At 47.7% G+C, this 21,807-nt stretch overlaps 1 protein-coding gene across 31 annotated transcripts in view; it reads right to left on the reverse strand.

The window, feature by feature from the left end:
• The window catches only part of JAKMIP3 (Janus kinase and microtubule interacting protein 3), a 69,775-nt gene extending 48,204 nt beyond the window's left edge, over positions 1–21,571 (reverse strand). For 9 of the 31 annotated variants that reach the window (XM_064663483.1, XM_064663482.1, XM_064663481.1 and 6 more), the window contains exon 1: positions 21,331–21,569. The gene's annotated coding sequence lies outside the window, so the exon portion shown is untranslated. Of the gene's footprint in view, positions 1–7,147; positions 7,325–21,330 lie in introns of those variants that run through there. The other 22 variants (XM_064663469.1, XM_064663470.1, XM_064663458.1 and 19 more) reach the window with 6 other exon arrangements.
• Between the last annotated feature and the right edge of the window lie 236 nt (positions 21,572–21,807).

Raw genomic sequence — 21,807 nt, forward strand, 5'->3', positions numbered from 1 at the left:
TTGGTCACACACATGGGTCTAAATCCCATCCTCTGGGTTTTTTTGGAGTTTGTTTGTTTGTTTGGTGGGGTTTGTTTGTTTGGTTTGGTTTGGGGGGTTTTGTTTTTATGCAAATAACAATTGAGTGTCAATCATGTGACTAGTTAAGTTTATAGGGAAGAGCTGGAGCTGTGCTAGGGGAGGGTTACACTGGATTTCAGGAAAAGGTTCTTTCCCCAGAGGGTGGTTGGGCACTGAACAGGCTCCCCAGGGCAGTGGTCACAGCCCCAAGGCTGCCAGAGCTCAAGGAATGTTTGGACAATGCTCTCAGGGACAGGGTGGGATTGTTGGGGTGTTCTGGGCAGGGCAAGGAGTTGGACTGGATGGTCCTTGTGGGTCCCTTTCAACTCAGGAGATTCTGTGAATTCCAGTACTGTCAGACACAATTGCTGCTAAATCCCAGCAGGTACATTTTAAAGCACGACACCTGTTTAATTTTACATCTCCTATGGCTAATTTCCAGAAAGAGCTATAATTAATTAAAAACAGAGTCGAGTATGTAGGAAGCTTATTTTTCTTTTTTCTCAGATAATCCCCAATATTTAAGGTACAAAAATCCACTGGAGTTATTGCAATAACACTGCAATAGCACACCTATCCAAATTCTCTGTTAAAATGGAGCAGCTCAGCATAATTCCAGTGCTTTGGGGAGGATTATTAGCGAGGAATATATTTCAGACTAATTCCATCAGTTTAATATTGTGTCACTCTGTTATCTTGCTCTCAAACAAACTGTTAGAGCAATGCCATCTCTTTTCCCAAGGAATTCATGCCTGTATAATTAACTAAATCAACTGTAACACAGATGGCATCGCACCATCCAAAAGCACTTGATGGAAACATTTTAAGCATGTTATTAACATCCCTAAATAACTATTTAATGCTACCTCTCCAACCCTCTTCGGCACCAACACGCAACACAGCTGGATTTGAGGGTGGAAAAGGCAGTATTTAACTGCTACACTCTTATAAAAGATTTTCAGTTCTCAGATTTATTCAATTTATAAATGAGCTTGAAAATAACAGACTCGACAGTGGAAACAAAAACATTGTGGTTTAGATTTGAGAATTAAGATTAATTTCCAGACTGACTCATCATCATCAGATTCAGCTGTGAGGAACTGGGCAGAAGGGAAGGACTCTGTTGGGAGGAGGAACCTTTCTTTAGGCTGGCCACGGTTATACAAAAATTGTCTATTTGACAATGTGTTTTATGTCTCAGGAGGTGTGTGACCAGCTCTAAACCAAGATAAAAACTTACAGTTCACAGCAACAGACAAGATTTTGAATGGAAAGTCAATTAATCTCCCAAATGCAAACAGCTGCTAATGGTCAGATGCCCATCAAGCTCCGGTGGAAAGCCGCTCCTTTGGCCCCCAAAACTGAGGATCATATTATTTCAAACCTGATTTTTCATTAGGAAATATCCTAATTGAAATAACCTTTTCTTGACAGTTGCTGTGACTCCCCTCCCTAATGTCAGCCGGTCTCTGCCCAGTTATTGAATAGCAAACATGCCCCTTGTCTCATAAATGTAAATAAGCATAATAATGAACATAAATAAACATAAATACTGATTTAGAAAGAAAGCAAGAGTGTGCTCAGAGTACCAGACTGGCTGGAGGTCAGTTGTGAGGGGGGTGAGCTCGGTACCCACCGGAGGTGGCAGCACCAGGGATTAACACCATTCCTCTCCCTCCAACATCTGCTGGACCAGGGCAGCCCGGGGGGAGGGGGGGCTGGAGGGCCAAAATCTCACGGAATCAGGCTTAAGCCCTACAGCATGGTCTCAGCTGGGAAAATGGTCCCTGGGGAAGACCAAGAGAGCTTTAGTTACATCCTGGTGACAGGGAGATCTTTTGCATTAGAACAACTGAGACACAATGTGCTGCTTTCACCTGGTCCAGCTTCTGGCAGGAACATTGTTAGAGAAAGTAAAGGGACAGATCCAAAGTAGAGATGGCAAAGGAGTTCAGAACAGAAAGGCTGTTAAAATGGGATGGGGCAGCCACAGTTTCTCTGGGCAACCTGGGCCAGGGCCTCCTCACCCTTACAGAGAAGATTTCCTTCAATATCCCACCTAACCCTGCCCTCTGGCAGTGGGAAGCCATTCCCCCTTGTCTCATTTTTGTGCCTTTGTGGAAAGTCCCTCCCCTGCCTTCTTGCAAGCCCCCTTCAGGTACTGGTTAAGTACATATTTCCAACTACAAGGAAAAGATCCATTATAAAAATCCTTTTAAAAAATAACCAGTCCCTGGAAGATGACTGAATAAAATCCCAAAGCAAACTGCCTTCCCAGACGATGAACCAGAAGCCCTGACCAAAGCTTGTGTTTCCCAAAGGAGAGGCAGAGCAACAGGTGGGAAAGAAAAGGCTGAAGGCACATGGGAAAGCTGTCCCTGAGGAGCAAGAAAGAGTGGTGTGACACGAGCCAGGCCCTGTGTCCAGGGGGTGACTGAGGCAGGGCTGTGCCAGGGACACACGAAGGTGGCTCAGAGCTGCTGCCCTTGGCGAGGTGAGCACTGACCAGATGTGCACAGACCAGGAGTTCAGAGCTATAATCTGATTTTATAAGCTGATTTCATTTGAGATGCTGCATCAACCTTTAGAGTCAATCTGCCTGGCATGTGGATACCATTTCCCTGCACTTTCACAGAATGGATCAGTAAGAGGATTTAAGGCAAACCCACAGCTAAGGGGAACATTTTAGGCCTTTAGGGGAAATAAAAGAGAAAGGGCTGTTTCAACCTCACTTTAACATTTGAAATCAAACAATCCCAGGTTCAACAGGTTGCCCAGAGAAGCTGTGGCTGCTCCATCCCTGGAAGTCTTCAAGGCCAGGCTGGACAGGGCGTGGAGCAACCTGGTCTAGTGGAAGGTGTCCCTGCCCATGGCAGGGGATGGGACTGGATGAGCTTTAAGGTCCCTTCCAACCCAAACCATTTCATGATTCTATGATTCCATGATCCATTCCTCTGGGAAAATTTTATTTTTCAACACAAGAGTTCCATAACTTTTTTCTAAGCAAGACTAATAACCAGAAGATTTCCATGGAGCACTACATTCAGTTTGTGCACATCATCACATTCAAGATATACCTTGAATATTCCAGTCACTTACAAACCTTACATGAACTGACCCTCCCAATGCTACACTAAATGCAATAAGCACCATATTTGAACACGAACATAATGGAAATAATTTTTTTAACTATACAAATAATTGCAATGAGCAACCCAAAGATGGACCATGCAAACTGTGTGTGTATGTGAGGAGTAAATTAAGAGAAGCTACACCACGTTCTAGAGCCACCTGCTACCAGGGCCAAGAATGACAATACCAGGGTCAGCTGGTGCTCACAGAGCTGAATTTTGGGTCAGTTTGCTGGTTCTGCTAAGGGACAAAACTGGGGCAATCTCAGGATATGTAAGTGTACGGAAAAGTCTCTCATTTATCTATTGAAGGGGAAAAAAAGGGAAAAACATAAAAAGAAAGGGGGAAAGGGGAACCTCAGCAGCTGCCTCTGCTTGTGCTCTCTATTGGGTCAACAAAACTGGCTTGCTGGAGTTCACCTCTGAGGCCAAGTCCCTCATTCCTGAATGACATGTCCTGGCTGATGTCTCCTCTCTGGAGAACCCGTCCTATGCAGGTATCCCCCTCTCAAGGACCTGTGCAGATGATCAGGAAAAGTGCTGGCCTTGTTTTTGTCATGAAATATGCTGTATAAAGTAACTGGGGAAACATTCCCTCCAACATCCCCATTTACAGGCAGGAAAAGCTCCAGAGGAGCTCTTTCCTAGCTACTGGGTTAGTGTGGCAGCTGGGTAATCTGGGATTTGAGTTCCAGACTTTCCAATCTTTTAGCCTTCTGCACTCACTCCTTCAGGGAAAGTAGCTTCTCACACGGGTCGCAGGACGCTGATCCTCAGCTAAGAGGATGTGTCCATCTGGTTCCTGACTTTCTGGCTGATCATTGCTCTTGGAGCAGGAACACTGGGCTCTGCCTGCAGTCAGGATGCCCGAGGGCACTAGAAATGCTTCCTGCTGGGATCTGCGTCCCACCAGCTACTGCCATCACAGCCAGGCATGTTCTCCAGGGCAGCAAGGGGGGAACTGTGAGACTGCAAAGCTCTGGGAGTCTGGAGAGGGGCAGGGTGAGAAACAGCAATAGCTGTGGTTGCTCTGCTCTGGAGCAACCAGAGTTTGTGAGTTTTAACAATAAAAATATGCAAATTCACACAGCTCATTAAAGCCACCAGAGAAGCCCATGCCCAGGAAACCCTGCTGGTGATCCTGTGCCCCCCTGCCCAGACAGTGACCCACCAGGCAGAGAGGCTTGGAAATGTGAGCTGTGTATGGGGCAGCAGAATGACCTCGATGTATCCTGGCACTTAAATGTGTGAAGGACGTGAGACCAGAAACTGGGATCTCAGCTTCACAGGTACAGTTAGAGTTGGACACGTCCACAGTGAACTGCTCAAGAATCATGGAATCACAGAATATCCTGAGCTGGAAGGGACCCACAGGGACCACCGAGTCCAACCCCTGGCCCTGCTCAGGACATCCCAACAATCCCACCTTGTGCCTGCGTGAAGATTGAGTAATATGATGTGTAAAAACACTAGTCACAGATGGGAAATCAAAACAAAGGAGGAGTTACTACTACAGGGAGGAGATACTACTGCAGGGAGGATATTCCCAGCTGTGAGCTCCAAGGCCCAGGGTTGGCACAGTTTGATATTCTGGTAACCTGGTAAAGACTAAAGGGCAGGACACAAAAACCTGCTGATAGTAGAGGATTATGTAGGTCAATCAAGAGGAGAGAGGACTACAAAGCAAGCAAAAGGAAGAAAAAAACCCAATAACCTCAAACTAGAAAAAACACGTAACTAAGCAACACGAAATTCAATCCAGGAAAGTACAAGATAATCTATATTTAAAAATACAATTTGACATATCCTGCACTTAGAGATTTAGGAGGAAAGATCAAGTCATCACTGAGGACATCTGTTGTGCCCACAGTGAGATAAATAAGGTATTATAATGGCACGAGACTGGAAACAGGGTGAAAAGCATTATGATGCTGCAGAAAGATAAGTGGTAGGTACTCATTAATCCACTCAAATTCATCTAAAAGAAACATAATAGGTGTGACCAGGTAATAAAAGATTCAGGATCTGTGATTTTTTTGGAAGAGACACTGCACAGGCAGTTGTAAAATGATTGATATTGTGTAGGCAAAAAGGATGTTTCAGTTACTTTTCACACTAATGCAAGAACAAGAAACCACCCTGCGGGCACTGGCAGGAAATGAATTTTTCAGTGGAAAGATGAATCTTCCATTTGGATCACACACGACAAACCCTGGGGGCACTTCCCCATTTTTCTGCTGCTCCGAGGGTCAAATCACCACAGAGGGTGGGAAAAGGCTGGTGCTGTGAGTCCCCAGGTACTGGTGACAGAGGCAGGGCCAATCCAGCCCCAATACCACCATCACAGCACTTCCCTCCCAACCCAAACCATTCCATGGTTTCATGAATGGGTAGGGTGAGGGCAGGTGTTAGGACTGAAACACTGAGGCATCTTGGCCCTTCCATTTCTGGAGAATATTTGCCCTTCTTGTTTACTTCTTTTATTTCTATATTGAAATCACAGTTTCTTCTCTCACCTTGCTTTGTGCAAAGCCAGTGGAATGGGACATCCCAGTGAGACAGCCTGGGATGAGGGCAAGGGGTCAGGAGGAGAAGTGCCAGCTGAATTCCTCAGGATGAGAGGAGACAGCCCAAAGTTGCATCAGGGGAGGTTCAGGTTGGACATTAGGGGAAACTTCTTCATGGAAAGGGTTGTCCAGCCCTGGTACAGGCTGGAGTCTCCATCGCTGGAAGTGTTCAAAAAATGTGGATGTGGCACCTGTGGACATGATTATGATGAACATGGTGGTGATGTGGGTTGATGATGGGCCTTGGCGACCTTGAAAGGCCTTTTCCAACGTTAACAACTCTGTTATTTTGATTCCATGATTCTGCTCCATCCTTCAGGGATGGCAACTCAGGCCACATCGCCCTGTGCAGTGGTCAGACAGGCTGAGCTGGGCTGATCACCCGCAGATCAGCAACATCACAGCCCCTAAAGATACTGCTGGGCTTTTCTAACACTTTAAAAACCTATTAAAAAGTACGTGGAAAACATTTATGCAGTCATAGCAACTTCAGATTTGCTTTAAAAAACAAATCTGCAATTTAAGCGGCCACGGATACATTTGAAATAGCAGCCCAAGAGCATTTTTCTGCCTAGATAATACACATCTTGGCAGCATTTCAACAGAACCAGAATTACATTCAAGTGTCAGATGCTACATTTTAATGGTGCTCAGCAAATGCTCCCCTGTCTCTGTTCTACCTGCAGCCTCCCCGCTGTAAGGGAACCCACCTGGCTTTCCTTCAGCAATCCCAAATCCCTCCTCCCTCTATAAACTCCTCTGGATTTGACACCCGGTTCTGTGGACTTGAGGAGATGAAAAGGCTTTGGAAAGCAAACAACCTGAACCACTGAAACACGGTGCAAAGGTACAAAGAAAGCTGCTGAACTCCACAGTGGAGAGCCTGGAACAGCCCCAGGCCATGGCTGCAGAGGGATTTACAAGGGCAAGGACAGCGGAACAAGCTGGGAACAGGGAGAAAGGCTCCGACGGAGCATCGGCCGCGGCACTGCAGGTCTGGAAGCAGGGAGGGAGCACCACACCTGGAAACGCGACCCAGAGCCGGGAACAGAACTGTCCTTCCCTTCCCACCAGGCACCAGCTCTGCAGACACGCCAGCCCCCTTTCCCAGCAGACCCACTCCATGTGCTGCCCCCGCTCCCCATCCTGTGGCAGCGGCTTCCCTGCCCCGTGGGGCTCCTGGCCATGCCAGAGACACGGGGAGATGCAGCGCTGCATCCAGAGCAGGTCCCACAGCCCGTATCCCGCCGCAGGACCGCTCCCTGCCCTCGGAGACGGACGGGGCTACTCCCGGGATGTGCCCGGGATTTGCCTCAGCAGAGCCACGCACCCCCCGCCCCGCACGCCGGGGATGCAGCTGCACCCTCCCCCAGGCTGAATTCAACTTACAGTGCACTTTAAGGAGATTTAAAAAACCATTTCAAGCAAGAAAAGCGCCGAGAAGGATCCTGGCCAGCCTTTCCTCACCTCTGCTTCAACTCCGGCGGCGGCGTCTCCCGGCTTGTCACGGCTCCAGCTCCGGGGGCTGTGACTCAGCAAAGGGAGCAGCTTTTTATTTTTCCGATGGAACTTACCAAACCGTGCCAATATTACGGGGAGGATCTGCTTTCCGGAGCCGCTGCTCTGCCAGCCTCTCCCGAGGTAATTCCACTGAACCCTCCCCATCTGCTTACGGTACGACAACAGGAAACGATTTCTTTGGGGGAAAAATATCAAATGCAAACCTGCCTGGGAATCGGGCTGGGCGAGGAAGAAAAGATTCCCAAGCTCTACCTATGCTGGACTTAAAAGAAAAGGTGACGTCTCCTTATTAGCCTGAGAGTTCTGCTGCTCCTAGTCCAATATCCTGGGATCTGAGTCTCTGTGATGAGCTGGAGCTTAGCATGGAGAGCCTCCTGCCCCAAGACCCCCAGGCTGGCAAGAGTGGGAAGTGCCCCAGGAGGGAGGCAGCTGCCCTGCTGTCTCTGGAAGAGTCCCTCTCCCTCTGGCCTTTCCACAGGTCGGAGGATCCCCCTGTATCCCGTGGCACATGGCAGGACAACTGCACCCAGAGGGAAAGAGCTCCTCATCCCAACCACAGCCCCTGGGGTCACAGGCCTGACCCCACTGCCTCCTTCCGCTCTGCACTGCCCAAATCACGGAGAAACAGGAATCTCTGTGGGATTTCAGGAGAGCTGTGGGGGGCTGGGATCCCTCTCTGTCAGGCTGAGCCCACCTGGAGTGACAGAACCACAGGTACAGGGACACAAACCCGACTGGGCAACCTGCGGCTCCTGCTGTTGGGAAACCAAATTCCAGGAGCTGAGGAACAAAAAGCTGATCCACACTATAAAATCCCAAGCCTCTTCCAACATAAACCACAACCTCTTACATCCCCCCATGGCCACACGTGTTCAGGTGAACCCACAGCTCCAGGCCCACCCAGCGCCAGCATTCAGTGGGTCCAGAACATACCCAGCAACCACCCAGCTCCTGTTTATCCTCCTCTGTGTCCTTGCCAAGAGGGATGCACAGGGCTCTCCTGAGCCTATGGACCCCCAGCAGCTCCTGGGCAGGATCTGGGGTGCTCCTAGCACCACTGTATCATCCCTATGTGGTTATTTTCCTTATCCAAGATGTCCCAGTTCCCCATTCCACTGGCACAGGTTGCCCAGAGAAGCTGTGGCTGCCCCATCCCTGGAAGTGTCCCAGGCCAGGTTGGACAGGGCTTGGAGCAACCCGGTCTAGTGGAAGGGGGTGGGATTGGATGATATTTAAGGTCCCTTCAAACACAAAATGTTCTGGGATTCTGTGATTCCATGATAACAGGGAACTGATTGGTTTTGCCCCAGGGTTATTTTCTAATGAATTTGTTACTATCCCACTTTAAAAAGATAAGGAAGATGCTGTCACTGCCACTACAAGCTCCATTGGCCAATCACTCACAAAAGCCAGCAGGAATGCAGAGGCTCCAGGCCCAGCCTGGTGAGAACAGTGGGCAGGGGGCATTGCCAGGTTTTGGGAATGATGCTCAGCACAGGGAGACTGGGAAGGGCCCCAGGAGCCAGGGGTGCTACAGCTTCAGCTCTGCTTCCCCTACCCATCCCCTACTCTGGCCCTTGGGATTTAAACCCATTCAGAGGAATGATCAGCCCGTTCCTACGGAGAAGGAAAGCTGGAAGTTACTTCCAGATGCATCCAACCAGAAGTGCTCCAGAGTTCAGCCTGTGACAAATCAGCAAACACATCCTTTAATTAAGAAAGCCTTTTCCTTTGATTTTTTAATTAGAAGCAAGAATGCAGATGCCATTTACATACAAGGATTGTCTTGCTTTCCTTCCAGTGCTGGCAGAACGGAATTCCAATCACATCCTGCAAATTTCCATGAATTTAAAAAAGTTCTCAGGGTTACAAAGCTCCTGACCACCAGGTTTTGAGATATAGGGTGCTCCAGCAGCAGCCATAAATTGTGGCAGAAAAGATCCATATAGAATTTTGACATCTCTCTGCAGCCATAGATCTGTTTAAACTACTAAAATACCACAGACCATCAGATGCAGTTTCCAGGTGGGTACCAGTGAACAGCCACCTGTGTAAAATGAGAAATACAAGGTGCAGTTGAGACTTTTAGAATGGATTCAATGAGTGAATGAGTAAGAAAGCAGAAGAATGAAATTTTCATGGCACACAGGAGACATGAGGTGAATACTTGAATAAAAAGTAATAAAAATGAAAAAAAAAATCAATATTAGCCTGAAGCATTATAGAATCCCAATTTAAACCAGCTTCCCAACCCCCTGGGAGAGCAGGGCTGGCTGTCCTCCCGCTGCCAGAGCTCCTGCCCACAGCAGCTCAATACCCTGACCTGTCTTCAAAGGGAAGGGATGCACCAGCCTAGATCCTCCTCCAAGGACAGAATCCCACCAGATTCCCCCTAATTACAGACAGCCATGGCAACGTCTCTTGGAGGGGGAGATGGACCAGAGGAAAGGCTGTAACATCTCTATCTCTTCCTCACTGATCTTTTAAGCAGTCTGGCTCTTGTTTTAATTATAACGTCCTTACAATCCCAGGTTGGTTTGGGTTGGGAGGGACCTTAAAGCTCATCCCATTCCACCCACCTTCCACTATCCCAGGTTGCTCCAAGCCCCATCCAACCTGGCCTCGGACACTTCCACCCCATGCCAAGGGCAGGGACACCTTCCACCAGAGCAGGAAATAAACTTCAGAAAACGGGAATAAAATACCCTGTTTTGAGCTAAACAGACACTTTCTGTGATCAAAGTTGGCCTTATCTCACCCTGCTCCCCTTCCTGCTTCTCTTCACACCCAGGCTGAGGCTCCTCCCGGGTGGGTTCTCTGGGAGCCGCAGCCCCGACAGGATCCGAGCAGGACTCGCTCAGTACCACCCCTCTCCTAACTAGATTAAGGAAGACGACTTTCTCCACTGGCAAATGGGCTTGTAGCCAGACAGATTTTGAAAACAAATATATCCTCAGGAGCACCTTCTCCACGCAGCAGCTCCGCAGCCCAGGCAGCACTGGCAGCCGCTGCCGTTGCCATGGAGGCCGTGCCCACTGTTCTTCCTCTCTTTTTCCTATTAAAAAAAGGGCAGTAACTGCTGCAGATCAGTAGCACAGATTTACAGGGAGCTCTCACAGGCCACAGGCACAAGGCAATATCTGACACGCGCAGCTACTGAGGGAACTTGGCTGCCTGAAGGATCTTTGTGATGGATTTCTCTCTCCCCCATTTTAGTCAAAATATTAAGATAAAAAATATGAGATTATCTCAAAAATGAAACAGAAATGTTTTAGAATGACATCTGAATTTTTAGAAGTGCTCATACTTAGTTAAAATCAAGAGTTTTAAAGACTTATTTTGAAACTGGAGCCCCTCTGCTCTGGAGCCAGGCTGGGAGAGCTGGGGGTGTTCACCTGGAGAAGAGAAGGCTCCAGAGAGAGCTGAGAGACCCGAGAGACCCTTCCAGTGCCTAAAGGGGCTCCAAGAGAGCTGGAGAGGGACTTGGGACAAGGGATGGAGTGACATGACAAAGGAGAATGGCTTCCCACTGCCAGAGGGCAGGGATAGATGGGATATTGGGAAGAAATTCTTGGCTGTGAGGGTGGTGAGGCCCTGGCACAGGTTGCCCAGAGAAGCTGTGGCTGTCCCACCCCTGGAAGTGTCCCAGGCCAGGTTGGACAGGGCTTGGAGGAACCTGGGCTAGTGGAAGGTGTCCCTGCCTATGGCAGGGGTTGGGACTGGATGAACTTTAAGGTCAACTTTGAGGGAAGTTCCTTACTCAGCCAGGAAGCATGGTGGTGTTTTTCTGCTATTGCCAAAAAGAAGGGAGCTATAAATGTTGTTCTTCTTTGTCCTTTATCATCTCTGATGACTTAGCAGCAAGTGCTAAAAATAATTTTTCATGCTTCATCTTCAAAGTCGATGTGGTGCAATGTTTAAAAAAACCCCAAATCCTATATCCCAGTGAGAATATTACAAATATTTCAGGATCCAAATGAAACTTTCTGAAGAGGTGCTGTAGGGCTGCCAAATGTGACATTTCACACCAGTTTTTCTCTCTGAGCTCTCTCCCAGCCCTCTGCTCACAGAGACAGCAACTGAGACAGTGACACATTTCTGAGAGCAAGCTCCCCTCAAATGCTCAGGATTCACTGCATGAAGGCACGTTTTGGAAACAGTGAACTAAAACTCTTAGGAGTTGGAGAGGAAATGAAACAGTATTCTAATCCCCCGGGGAAAGTTTGTGCCATTCAGGCTTTCCCTTCACATTTCTAATGTTCAATACATCTCTAAGTCAGCAGTGGGCAGGACAGAAACGGGTTTGGAGATTCCCAGGAAAACCCAACAGCAATGAAATAACAACACTGGTGTAACAAATGACTCCTACCAATCCCACTGCAAGGTTATGGCCTAAGTTTAGATGTAATAAAACCTATTTGTCCTGCAAATAACATGAAATAACATATGAAAATTTTTGATTCCAAGTGAATCAAGCAGGCTTGGAATTCAGAACTCCAGGGAAACTGGAGGGACCTGAGCTTGCATGCATGTTACTTTAAATAGCTGAGTCTCATTAATATGAAATGATGTTCCCAATGCCACAAGTACAGCATTCCTTAGTAAATCTGACACACACAAGTCACAGGCAGTACTACCCACCTCAGTGCACTATCCAAACACTAAAGGTTATCTCCACAAGACACACAAAGGGCAAAATCCTCCCAGGTACCCCAGGGAATGATGCTTTGAGGCTACTTCTGCATTTGTTTACACACCCAGGAGTGGATTCTGTCCCCAGTATCCAACCTGAACTTCCCCTGGCACAGCTTGAGGCTGTTTCCTCTCATCCTGTCCCTTGTTCCCTGGGAGCAGAGCTCGACCCCCACCTGGCTCCACCCTCCTTGTCAGGGAGTTGGAGAGAGCAAGAAGGTCCCTCCTGAGCCTCCTTTTCTCCAGGCTGAGCCCCCCCAGGTCCCTCAGCTGCTCCTGGTGCTCCAGACCCTTTCCCAGATGAGCACAACCAAGAAGCTGATGCTGAACAACTGCTCAGCAGCTTCACCACAGTCACTGAGGGAGTCTGTGGCACCAGTGAAACAGGCAAAGGCCAGCACTGGGGGCACTGGAGTTACTGGTCTGGGAGGACGAAGAGCTGGCCCTTTGGTATTTGTTTACATACCCTGAGTTAATCAAGACAGTGCCACTGACAACACCTGCCCAAGCTCTGGAACTGCTCTGTCCTGGTGAGACTCCCTGTGCTTGGAGCTGGGGCACAGACAGAGGCTGCAACACGAGGGTTAAAATGATGCTGAACAGACAGAAGGTGCTCACAGTCCTCTTAAATCCCACCCAGAGTAACTGCAAGGATTCCTAGAAACAGGGAATTCCAAGAAGTGCTGAAGAGCTAATGGATGCTGGGGGAGCTGAGGCGTTGCCCGAGGGCTGGCTGGAGGCTGGAGCAATTCCACTGTTCCCAGGGCAGGGTTCATTAGTAATGCAGTTACCTGGTGTCATTTAATGTTGGTAAACAATAACATCTTCAAACTCCATCCTAAAGATGCAGCTGTTGTTCTAACAACCCCCTGGATCTTTGCTCCCTGCCTTTCACTCCTGATTTGGGGATGTACATGTACATCCATGTCTGTGCAGACAGCCCTTCCCAGGAGCTACATCTGCTCCAGAGCTCACTGACACTCCTTGATACCAGTGTGCTGATTGACACGGAAATACAAACAGAAGAACAAACATTCCTGCCTCTACAATACCTTCAGTGCCAAATGCAGTTGTTGAGTGGCTTATTTTGAAGTGACAGCAATGATATTTTTAGCAGAGCACCTATTTCTCTGTACTTTCACATGTTTGTGCATAACATCGAGTTAACCAACAACTTGTTCCCCCTCACACAAGTGTTACTGCTCTTACAGTAGAACACATCCAAACCTCAGCTCAGCTTTGGAAGGGAAAAAACCCACACAGCAGCAGAGCTCTCTGCAGCTCCCTGTGGTTGTTCCAAGGGGTTTATTCACCTTCCCACCCTCCTGTGGGTTGGGATGTGCCCTCTCTGTCGATACGAGATTCAGTCTGACCATCTCCTGCCATCTAAGGCCAGGTTGGACAGAGCTTGGAGTGACCTGGTCTAGTGGAAGATGTCCCTGCCCATGGCAGGGGTTGGGACTGGATGAACTTTAAGGTTCCTTCCAATCCACACCAGTGTGGGATCCTGCTGGTTACTGGGCACCGCTGAAGAAACTCATTTCACACATTCCCATTTCAGCTTTTCCCTTTGAACAAACAAAATAATAACAAAAACCCTCTAAAAAGCAACTTTGAGGGAAAAAGAGCATAGTTATATTTGTCTGCTCTTGATGGTAACTCTGACACCAACCTCAGTGACCCTCCCCATCCCTGTGCTCTCTGCTTTCCCAGTCTTAGCCATCTGTACCCACCTCTCACCTCCTGCAGGACAACTCCAGGAGGGCATCAAGCATGCCTTTTCTTTCCATTCTTTTTCACATCTGAGATATATCCCACTTTCTGGGTTGCTTGCTTCTCCACTGTGCTTATTGCTTAATTTGTGGTTATAAAACCTTATCAGGCCAAAACCATAAGCCAATCTCAGGTGACACACTGATATTTGGTAAGAGGGGAATTAAAAAACAATTCCCAGACCAAATAAAGCACAAAATTGCCTTTGTTTAGAAAATGCTGCCTGGCAGAGCTCCCTCAGGCTGGAAGCAGGTCAGGCTGCTGGGCCTGCTGGGTGACTGACAGGTAACAAGGAGCACCTGCCAGCACTCAGCCCCTTTAACTCCTGCTAAGCCTGAGCATGTCCTAAAGGAGTAAAACATAATGACATTCCCTTCCACTGCACCTCTGCAAACCAGCAAAGTCCAGAGTTCTGGCAATGATGGTTTTGTCCCTGTAAACTGGGACTGGCAAGATATAGAATTGGAGTTTCTGCATGTGAAAATCCAGGAACCAGCCAGGTGTTCAGGAAAGCTCAGAAAAAGGAGAGAAAACTAAACCCAAACATATCCCCTTGTTCCAAAAGCTTGTTTTGATTTGTCTCTGGCTGTGCTGCTAAATCACAGAATGGTGGAATTTTTATAGTTGGAAAAGACCTCTGAGATCACTGAGTCCAAATGTCCAAACCCAGATACCACCAACCACATCCTCAAGTGCCACATCTACAATTTTTTGAACACTTCCAGGGATGGAGAATCCACCACTGCCCCTGGCAGCTGTGCCAGGGCAGGACAGCCCTTTCCATGAAATTTTTTTCCCTAATGTCCAACCTGAACCTCCCGTGGCACAGCTTGAGGCTGTTTCCTCTCCTCCTGTCCCTTGTTCCCTGGGAGCAGAGCCCGACCTCCCCGCCAGCTCCCCCCTCCTGTCAGGGAGTTGCAGAGAGTGAGAAGGTCCCCCCTGAGCCTCCTTTTCTCCAGGCTGAGACCCCCCAGCTCCCTCATTCCCTGGGAGGTGGCAAGGACAGGGGCAGAAGACTCCAGGGTGTGATGGGGAATGAGCCACCCCTGGCCCCTCCACCACCTCTGGGCCCCCTGACCAGCACGTGGAGGGGCTTTGCATGAAACACTGAGAAAAAGGAGACACAAGGAAACCGTGGAAGTGTCAAACTGTATAACGAATCTCCTACAAGCAGCATAAATAATAAATCATTGCCCTGGTGTCACAGGGCTGCCTGAGCCCCCCAGGGCCAGCCCTGCAGGCACTGCCGGGTGAGGGGAAGGCTCCTAAGGGTCCCAACAGTGCTCCAAGCTTTGGCCATGGCATCCAGCAGCTCCGGGAAAACAGCAGGGCTTGGGTTACAAAACCAAAAGCCATAATGCTTCCCTCAAGGACAGCTGGTAACAGAGAGCTCAAGCAGGGAAAAGTTGGGATCCACCAGTACAGGAAGTTTTTAAGTAGCCATTAGTAGCCACACCAGAAATCACAAAAGTGCTTTGATTGGAGAGAAAGGGCTTTTAACTACTGCAGGCATTATTGGGATAGAACGGATAGATCCTGACAGTTAAGTCAGTGTGTTTTCCATTTGTTATTATTACTACAGGTCAAGAAAATAAATTTCCCTTCAAGACCATTCCATCATATCATAAACCAGTGTTACAAACCACAACACAAGGACACCCTAAGCCCAGTGCTCAGAGGTGACAACCAGCACAACAGGGAACATGGACAGCAACAGTGGGAACAGGCACAACAACGCTGAGAGCAAACAAATCAACTCTGTGACCAGCAACTACTGAACTGATGTAATGAATGGCTGTAACAAATATATTGTGACACACTCTGCCCAGATCTGTAGGAATCTCAACCCTTTGCACCCCATCTTGGGCACCAAAAGGCTGGTTGTGGTTTAACTACAGCTGGGAACTCAGTCCCATGCAGCCCTTGCTCACTCACTCTGTGGGATGGGGAGGGGAATCAGGAAGAGGTAAAACCTGTGGGTTACGAACAATTACAGTAAAAAGTAATAAGAGTAATAATAATGATGATGAGAAGGAAACTGAGAAAGAGGAGTAAACCTCAAGAATGGCAAGTGCCACCCACTAACCCATGCCCAGCCTGTCCCCAACAGCAATTAGTGGCTCCCAGCCCACTGTCCCCAGTTTATAATCTGGACACGCCGTTCAATGCTGTGGAATATCCCTCTGGCCAGTTTGGATCAGCTGTCCTGGCCTTACCTCCATCATGTTCCTTGAGCCCCTCCTTGCTGGCAGAGCAAGGGATACAGAGAAGTCCTTGACCAGTGTAAGCACTGCTAAGCAACAACCAGAACATCTGTGTATTATCCATATTATTCCCACGCTAAATCCAAACACAGCCCTGTACCAGCTATCAGGCACAAAATGAACTCTGTCCCAGCCCAAACCAGGGCACTTCACTGATTTCATGTGAACATTTCCTTTGCCTGCAGCTTCCCCTGACTCTGAACGCAAACCAGAGATCCTGACTCTTCCAATGACCACCACCCAAGTCACAGCAGCTGGACCTGACTCACTCTCCCACAATGTTCCTGTCAGCAAGCTCCAAAGTGCTCGGTGTATCCTACCATTTTCCAGGCAGGGACAGGCTTTGGACAGTGGGTGGAAGAGCTGAGCAGTGAGAGTTGTCACCTGCGTGTTCACAGCCATGCACTGTGTGTCCTGTTCCTTCTCCCTGAGACATCACTGGGTACTCCAATGGTTTCTGTTGAACTGAACCATAACTGGCCTTCCCATCCAATGTTTCCCAAGGAACACTGTCAGGATAATCTGGCCTGAGTAGCAGGCAAGAAGGAGTTATGATATTAGGCAATAATGAAATAATGCATGGTGATTCATAATTTTCTTTTCCTAACAACACAAGCAACATGTAAAGATAAAGGTGTCCCATAAATCACTGGATATTTACTGTGATGGACCAAGCCCTCAGGACTTGCTGCTCTGTCCTTGAACCAGGATAAAATCCAGATATCGCATTGTGGCACACAGATCTCTGCAGTTCCCCACATTGACAAGGCTGGGGCTTTAAATGACTGTCTGCTTCAACACACAAACACGACCATATCAACTATATGTAGGGAATGTTTTGTTCTGATTTGTGTGAAAATCTGAAACAGCCTTGGAGGTAAAGAAAATCTGTGCTCTGGATATTAGATTTTACTCTGCCTTCAAGCTTCTCATTACCTTTCTTTGCTATTATTGCTCTACAGATAAAGTAAGAAAATCTCATATCTGAGAACGAACCCTGTTGCTACAGAAAGACAATATTATGGAACATTTTGATGGAACTTCAAAGTCTAGTGTTGTCCTGCACTGTGAGCACCAGTTACTGGTTGGAAAACACCTTCTGGCTCAGTTTTATCCAAAAGGAATCCAGATTGTGGATGCTGAGGCCACACCATCACTCAAACCAGAATGCAAATGGGCATCCTCAAGAGATTTGCTTTAACAGCACCATCCTCATCCAAACCAGACACGTTCTCGTTACAAACCATGGCTCCCATTAATTTGTTATGGGAGCAGCTGGAAAAGTAATCCAATATCAAGTGAATAGAATCATTGTTTTAGTATAGAATTAGTTAACATGCAGCAAACCCTTGTCAGGAGGGCCATGGGAATATTACTGTAAGAGTCCTGCTAGAAGTTTGTGTGAATCAGTAAATCTTCAGCTACTTCAGGTATTTGGCAAAGTTGTCCCTTTGGGCACATCCCAAGGCCCTATAGGCAGTAGGATTTCTGACACCGTCTCAGTGGCATCAGAATCAGGGCTTTGTGTGCAATTTCTGTTTAATTAAACCCCATTAATAAGGAGTTTGGTGCAGATTTACATCCAGTAAATATCGTCTGTGCCATCTGGAGTCCATTAATTCTGTCCCTACCATCGGGATGTGCCAGGGAACACAGGGATTACACAACCGGGGTCAAGGGAGACATAACAGCAGTCAGCCAAAAGAGGAGATGGTTTTTAGTGCTAAAAGCCTGAGTTGAACCAATTACTCCTGTTCTGATTCTCAAAGGGCTCAACCAGAGAAACAAGGGTGGCCACAGAGTGACAGCCAGTCAGAGCAGCTTCCCACCCCACAGCCTTGCACTGCTCACATCCACACCGAGCTGCTCCCAGGGGATAAATTCCGGCTGTGACTATGACTAAACCAGTGCACAACATCCAACACTTGGGCAGCAGCTTTCCAGACCAGCTGCAGCTCTCAGTTAGTCCTGGGACATCAGGTTGCCCAGAGAAGCTGTGGCTGCCCCATCCCTGGAAGTCTCCAAGGCCAGGTTGGACGGGGCTTGAAGCAACCTGGGCTAGTGGAAGGTGTCCCTGCCCATGGCAGGGGGTGGGATTGGATGGGCTTTAAGGTCCCTTCCTACCCAAACCATTCCATGATTCTATGGTTCTCTGTTCCCATCCCAATGAGCTGGGAAAGCTGAGGGGCCCAGCCTGCAGCCCCTCACCGACCAGCTGGGCTCCAGGTTGGGAAAGCTGAATTGGAGCCAGCAACAGGGGAAAACTAGAACCAGAAACATTAGTTCAAAGGATAGAAAAGACACTCTCTGAGCTTAAACTGACTCTTCTTAAGCGTCCCCATTTGCACATGACCTTGTCAAGGTTGAATGACCACAGCACCAGTGCAATAGCTCAAACCCAGGATATCCATGGGATTTAAGGGAAGCCAACACTCCACACCCTGCTGCTGGCCTGTGTGTTTGAGGAAACTAATTTTGTCCTCCAGACATTCTCCCAAGCCTTCACTAACTCTCTTTTCTCAGGCACTGCCTCTGCTTTTACAGAGGGTCCCTCTGGGGGATTATAGGAAGCTCCACAAATAAAATGTATTGAACCCTCCTCTCGATTCTGCACCACCAGTGAATAACAAATCCCTGATCACATGTGCCTGGAAATAACCATCTGTGGATCTGCACTGAACTGATTTTAAAAATTCTAGCAGGATGTCATTCTCCATTAGAATCATTTCTACAGCACTATATTAAATTCCTGAGATCTTTTGGGGTTTATCTGACTACAGCACACTTGCCTGTAATTGCCAAAGGAAAATCAGGAATTACCTTTCCAGGTTTAATGAGTATTCTGCCACTAATAGTATCCAACACTTGATGCTCTAGGGGCAAGCTCCCTTTCCCTTTGCATGCAGATACACGTGGGCAAATAAAGACAGGATCACAGGAGTGATTTAATTTGGAATTCTGATGTATTGGCTAATATTTGGCTGCTTTTACCATGAATACATTAGTACAAATGCTGTTATGTGTCTTAAAATTGCTCACTCCCAGAGTAGCTGGATGGGTTCAAATCCTACATCACAGTCAACTGGCACATATAAAATTTTTAGAACTTGCTTTTTTAAATATTTTTTCCATTTAAGCTGAACCTCTGCTGCTGATCATACATGAAGAGCTGCACTGCAGAAGGTGACAAGATGAGAACATATGTTTTAAGGGCAAGTGTTAACACAGATTATTATTTAAAGGCCTTCACTTGGTAACATTCATTTGCTGATGCTACTTTGAATTCAAGTCATCTGCAATAAAAAGTAATATTTTAGAGATGCATTTTGGAAGCAAAAAGAAAAAAAAAAAAGTGAAGCAAAGTTTTACTCTTCATGTAAACTGACAGTGCTCTGGGAAACTTGGTGAAACTTCACCATGTGGGAGGTGTTGACAACTGAGCGTGTAATAAGTGAAGGATTTACAAGCACACAGTGCCACAAATATATCCCAGACTGGTATTTGTCAAGACAACCAATGGGCCTTCAGCACATTCTTTAAAGCCTTATTAAAACGGGGTCTTATTCTCTCCATCAGGGCCCTGGTGAAAAATGCACCTTCCTCTGGTCAGGGCATTCTTGTGGCGTTGTACTGGTGTCATTGGCCTTTAATCACCACTACAAACATTAGGATTCCTAAAGTCTGATATTTGCAGGTTACAAGTCAGAAAGCTGCCAAGAGTCAGCACAAACCAGGCAGAAATTCCACTGCAAAGGTAAAGTATTTAGACAGTCCCTATGAAACTCTCAATTTCTGAGCATATTTTAAGCATCCACCAAGCACTTCCACGCACAGAGAGGAGCCAAAGTGCAGAGCAGGGGGCAGGACAAGGATGCTGCATGTCAGCTGAGAGCCCAGGCTTAAGCCCAGGCTTGAGCGTCTCCTGCCAGGAAATTATTATTTTGTACCACACGCATCTCTCTAGAAGTATCACAATGTGAGAAATAACAGGCAAAAGCCAACCCCACTCCAATGTGCTTTCTAATTTCTGTCTGCATTTTAAACAGCGTCAGTAGAGGCATCACATGAACTGCAAGGAAAAGGAATGTGGATGAGATAAATGACATTTAAATCCACTGAGGGAGCGAGCAGCTGGGAAAGAAAAATAAAGAAGTTTCTTTTTTTAACCTAACAGGTTAAACAGCACAGAGTAGAATCATAATCCCAGACTTCTTTGTGGGAACTGGTTGTGAGGGAACTTAAAGTTCAACCTGTACCACCCCCTGCCATGGGCAGGGACACCTCCCACTAGACCAGGTTGCTCCAAGCCCCATCCAGCCTGGCCTGGAACACTTCCAGGGATGGAGACTGATTTCCTGACAGGTATAGGATTGTAATGGGAAGCAGTTCTGAGACACGCAGTCGATGGAGTTCAGCAAACAGGAAATACTCGAATCAGTTCCTTGGTGAGCACAGAGACAGATTATTTGTTACAGCAATTCATCATCACATGTATTACCCCAAACACCAACATCTACAGCTGCAGAGGAGATTTATCAGCAATCACAGGCCCTGGCATTTCAACTCCATCACACACGACAGAGCTGCTGTAAGATTCTGAGGAATAAACAGAGCAGGAAGGTACAGCGGGGACCCAGTGCCAGGCAGAGCCATCCCCTTCCTGGCATCCAAGGGCAAAGCTTTGCAAATGAGAGCCGTGGTTATAACCACACCGAAGGGAAGGGGGTGGAATAACCCCAAATATAGAATGCAAAACAGCACATTTGAAAATGGGTCCTACAAAGCCTTTAGGCAGCAGATGGGTCATATGTAACACATTTATACATTTATATGTCTATATATCTCTCTCTACATAACACACATTATGTCCATATCTATAGATGCATAAACACATACAGGCACTGATAAACACATGTAGGCACATATAAACACATACAGGCATTAATTAATGAGCACGGGTAGGCACTGACTAATGAGCACAGGTAGGCGCTAATTAATGAGCACAGGTAGGATCTAACGTTGCTCCATCCTGCTGCACAGAGGGAGCATCAGCCCCTGCCTCCAGTGCACTTCAGATAAAACCTGTAGGTTGCTCTCAGCAGACACATTTAAAGGGATTTTTACAATTCACTCTGCAAAAGGCTAAAAAAAATAATCCATCCCTGCTGAATATGACTCTATTTTCCCCCTCCGTCCTCTGAACAGTGGGATCGGATTAGGAGTGATGCATCCATCGGTCCGGGGAAGCACTGACAGGACAGAGAAGGAAAAGAAAATAAAAGATAATAAAAAACAACCAACCCCAGAGTAAGGTGTGCTCACCCGCCGCGGATCCGAGCAGTGCGGAGCTAAGGGCAGGTTTCCCGGGCAGGCTGCGCGGTGCGGGCGCTCCGGGCCGGCGGGATGCGCTCCGTGCCAGCAGCCTCAGCCATTGCGGAGTCACTGCAGCTCCGGCAGCACGTCAGCACCGCTCCCGGCTCCAGAGCCCTCCCTTCCCGGAGCCAGCCGAGGATGCTGCGGGAAACCCGCTCCTCCGCCGCTCAGGGCCCCGCGCACCGGGATGAGCCCGCAAGGATTGGCATTTCCAGCTTAATTATGCAGCCAAAGCTTTGCATCCAGCACGGCTGGAATCTGCACGGAGCTGCTCCTGGAGCAGGGCTGAATTACTAAAAAGGGGCAGGGAGAGACTGAAGGATATTTGGATTTAAAAACAGACACCAGCCTTTGCACTTGATCCTAGAAAAGGAGATGGGATCAAGTTATAAAATCATGGAATCACAAACTGGTTTGGATATGGAG

This window comes from Pseudopipra pipra, chromosome 8 (assembly GCF_036250125.1).
Source record: "Pseudopipra pipra isolate bDixPip1 chromosome 8, bDixPip1.hap1, whole genome shotgun sequence".
NCBI lineage: Eukaryota > Metazoa > Chordata > Aves > Passeriformes > Pipridae > Pseudopipra > Pseudopipra pipra.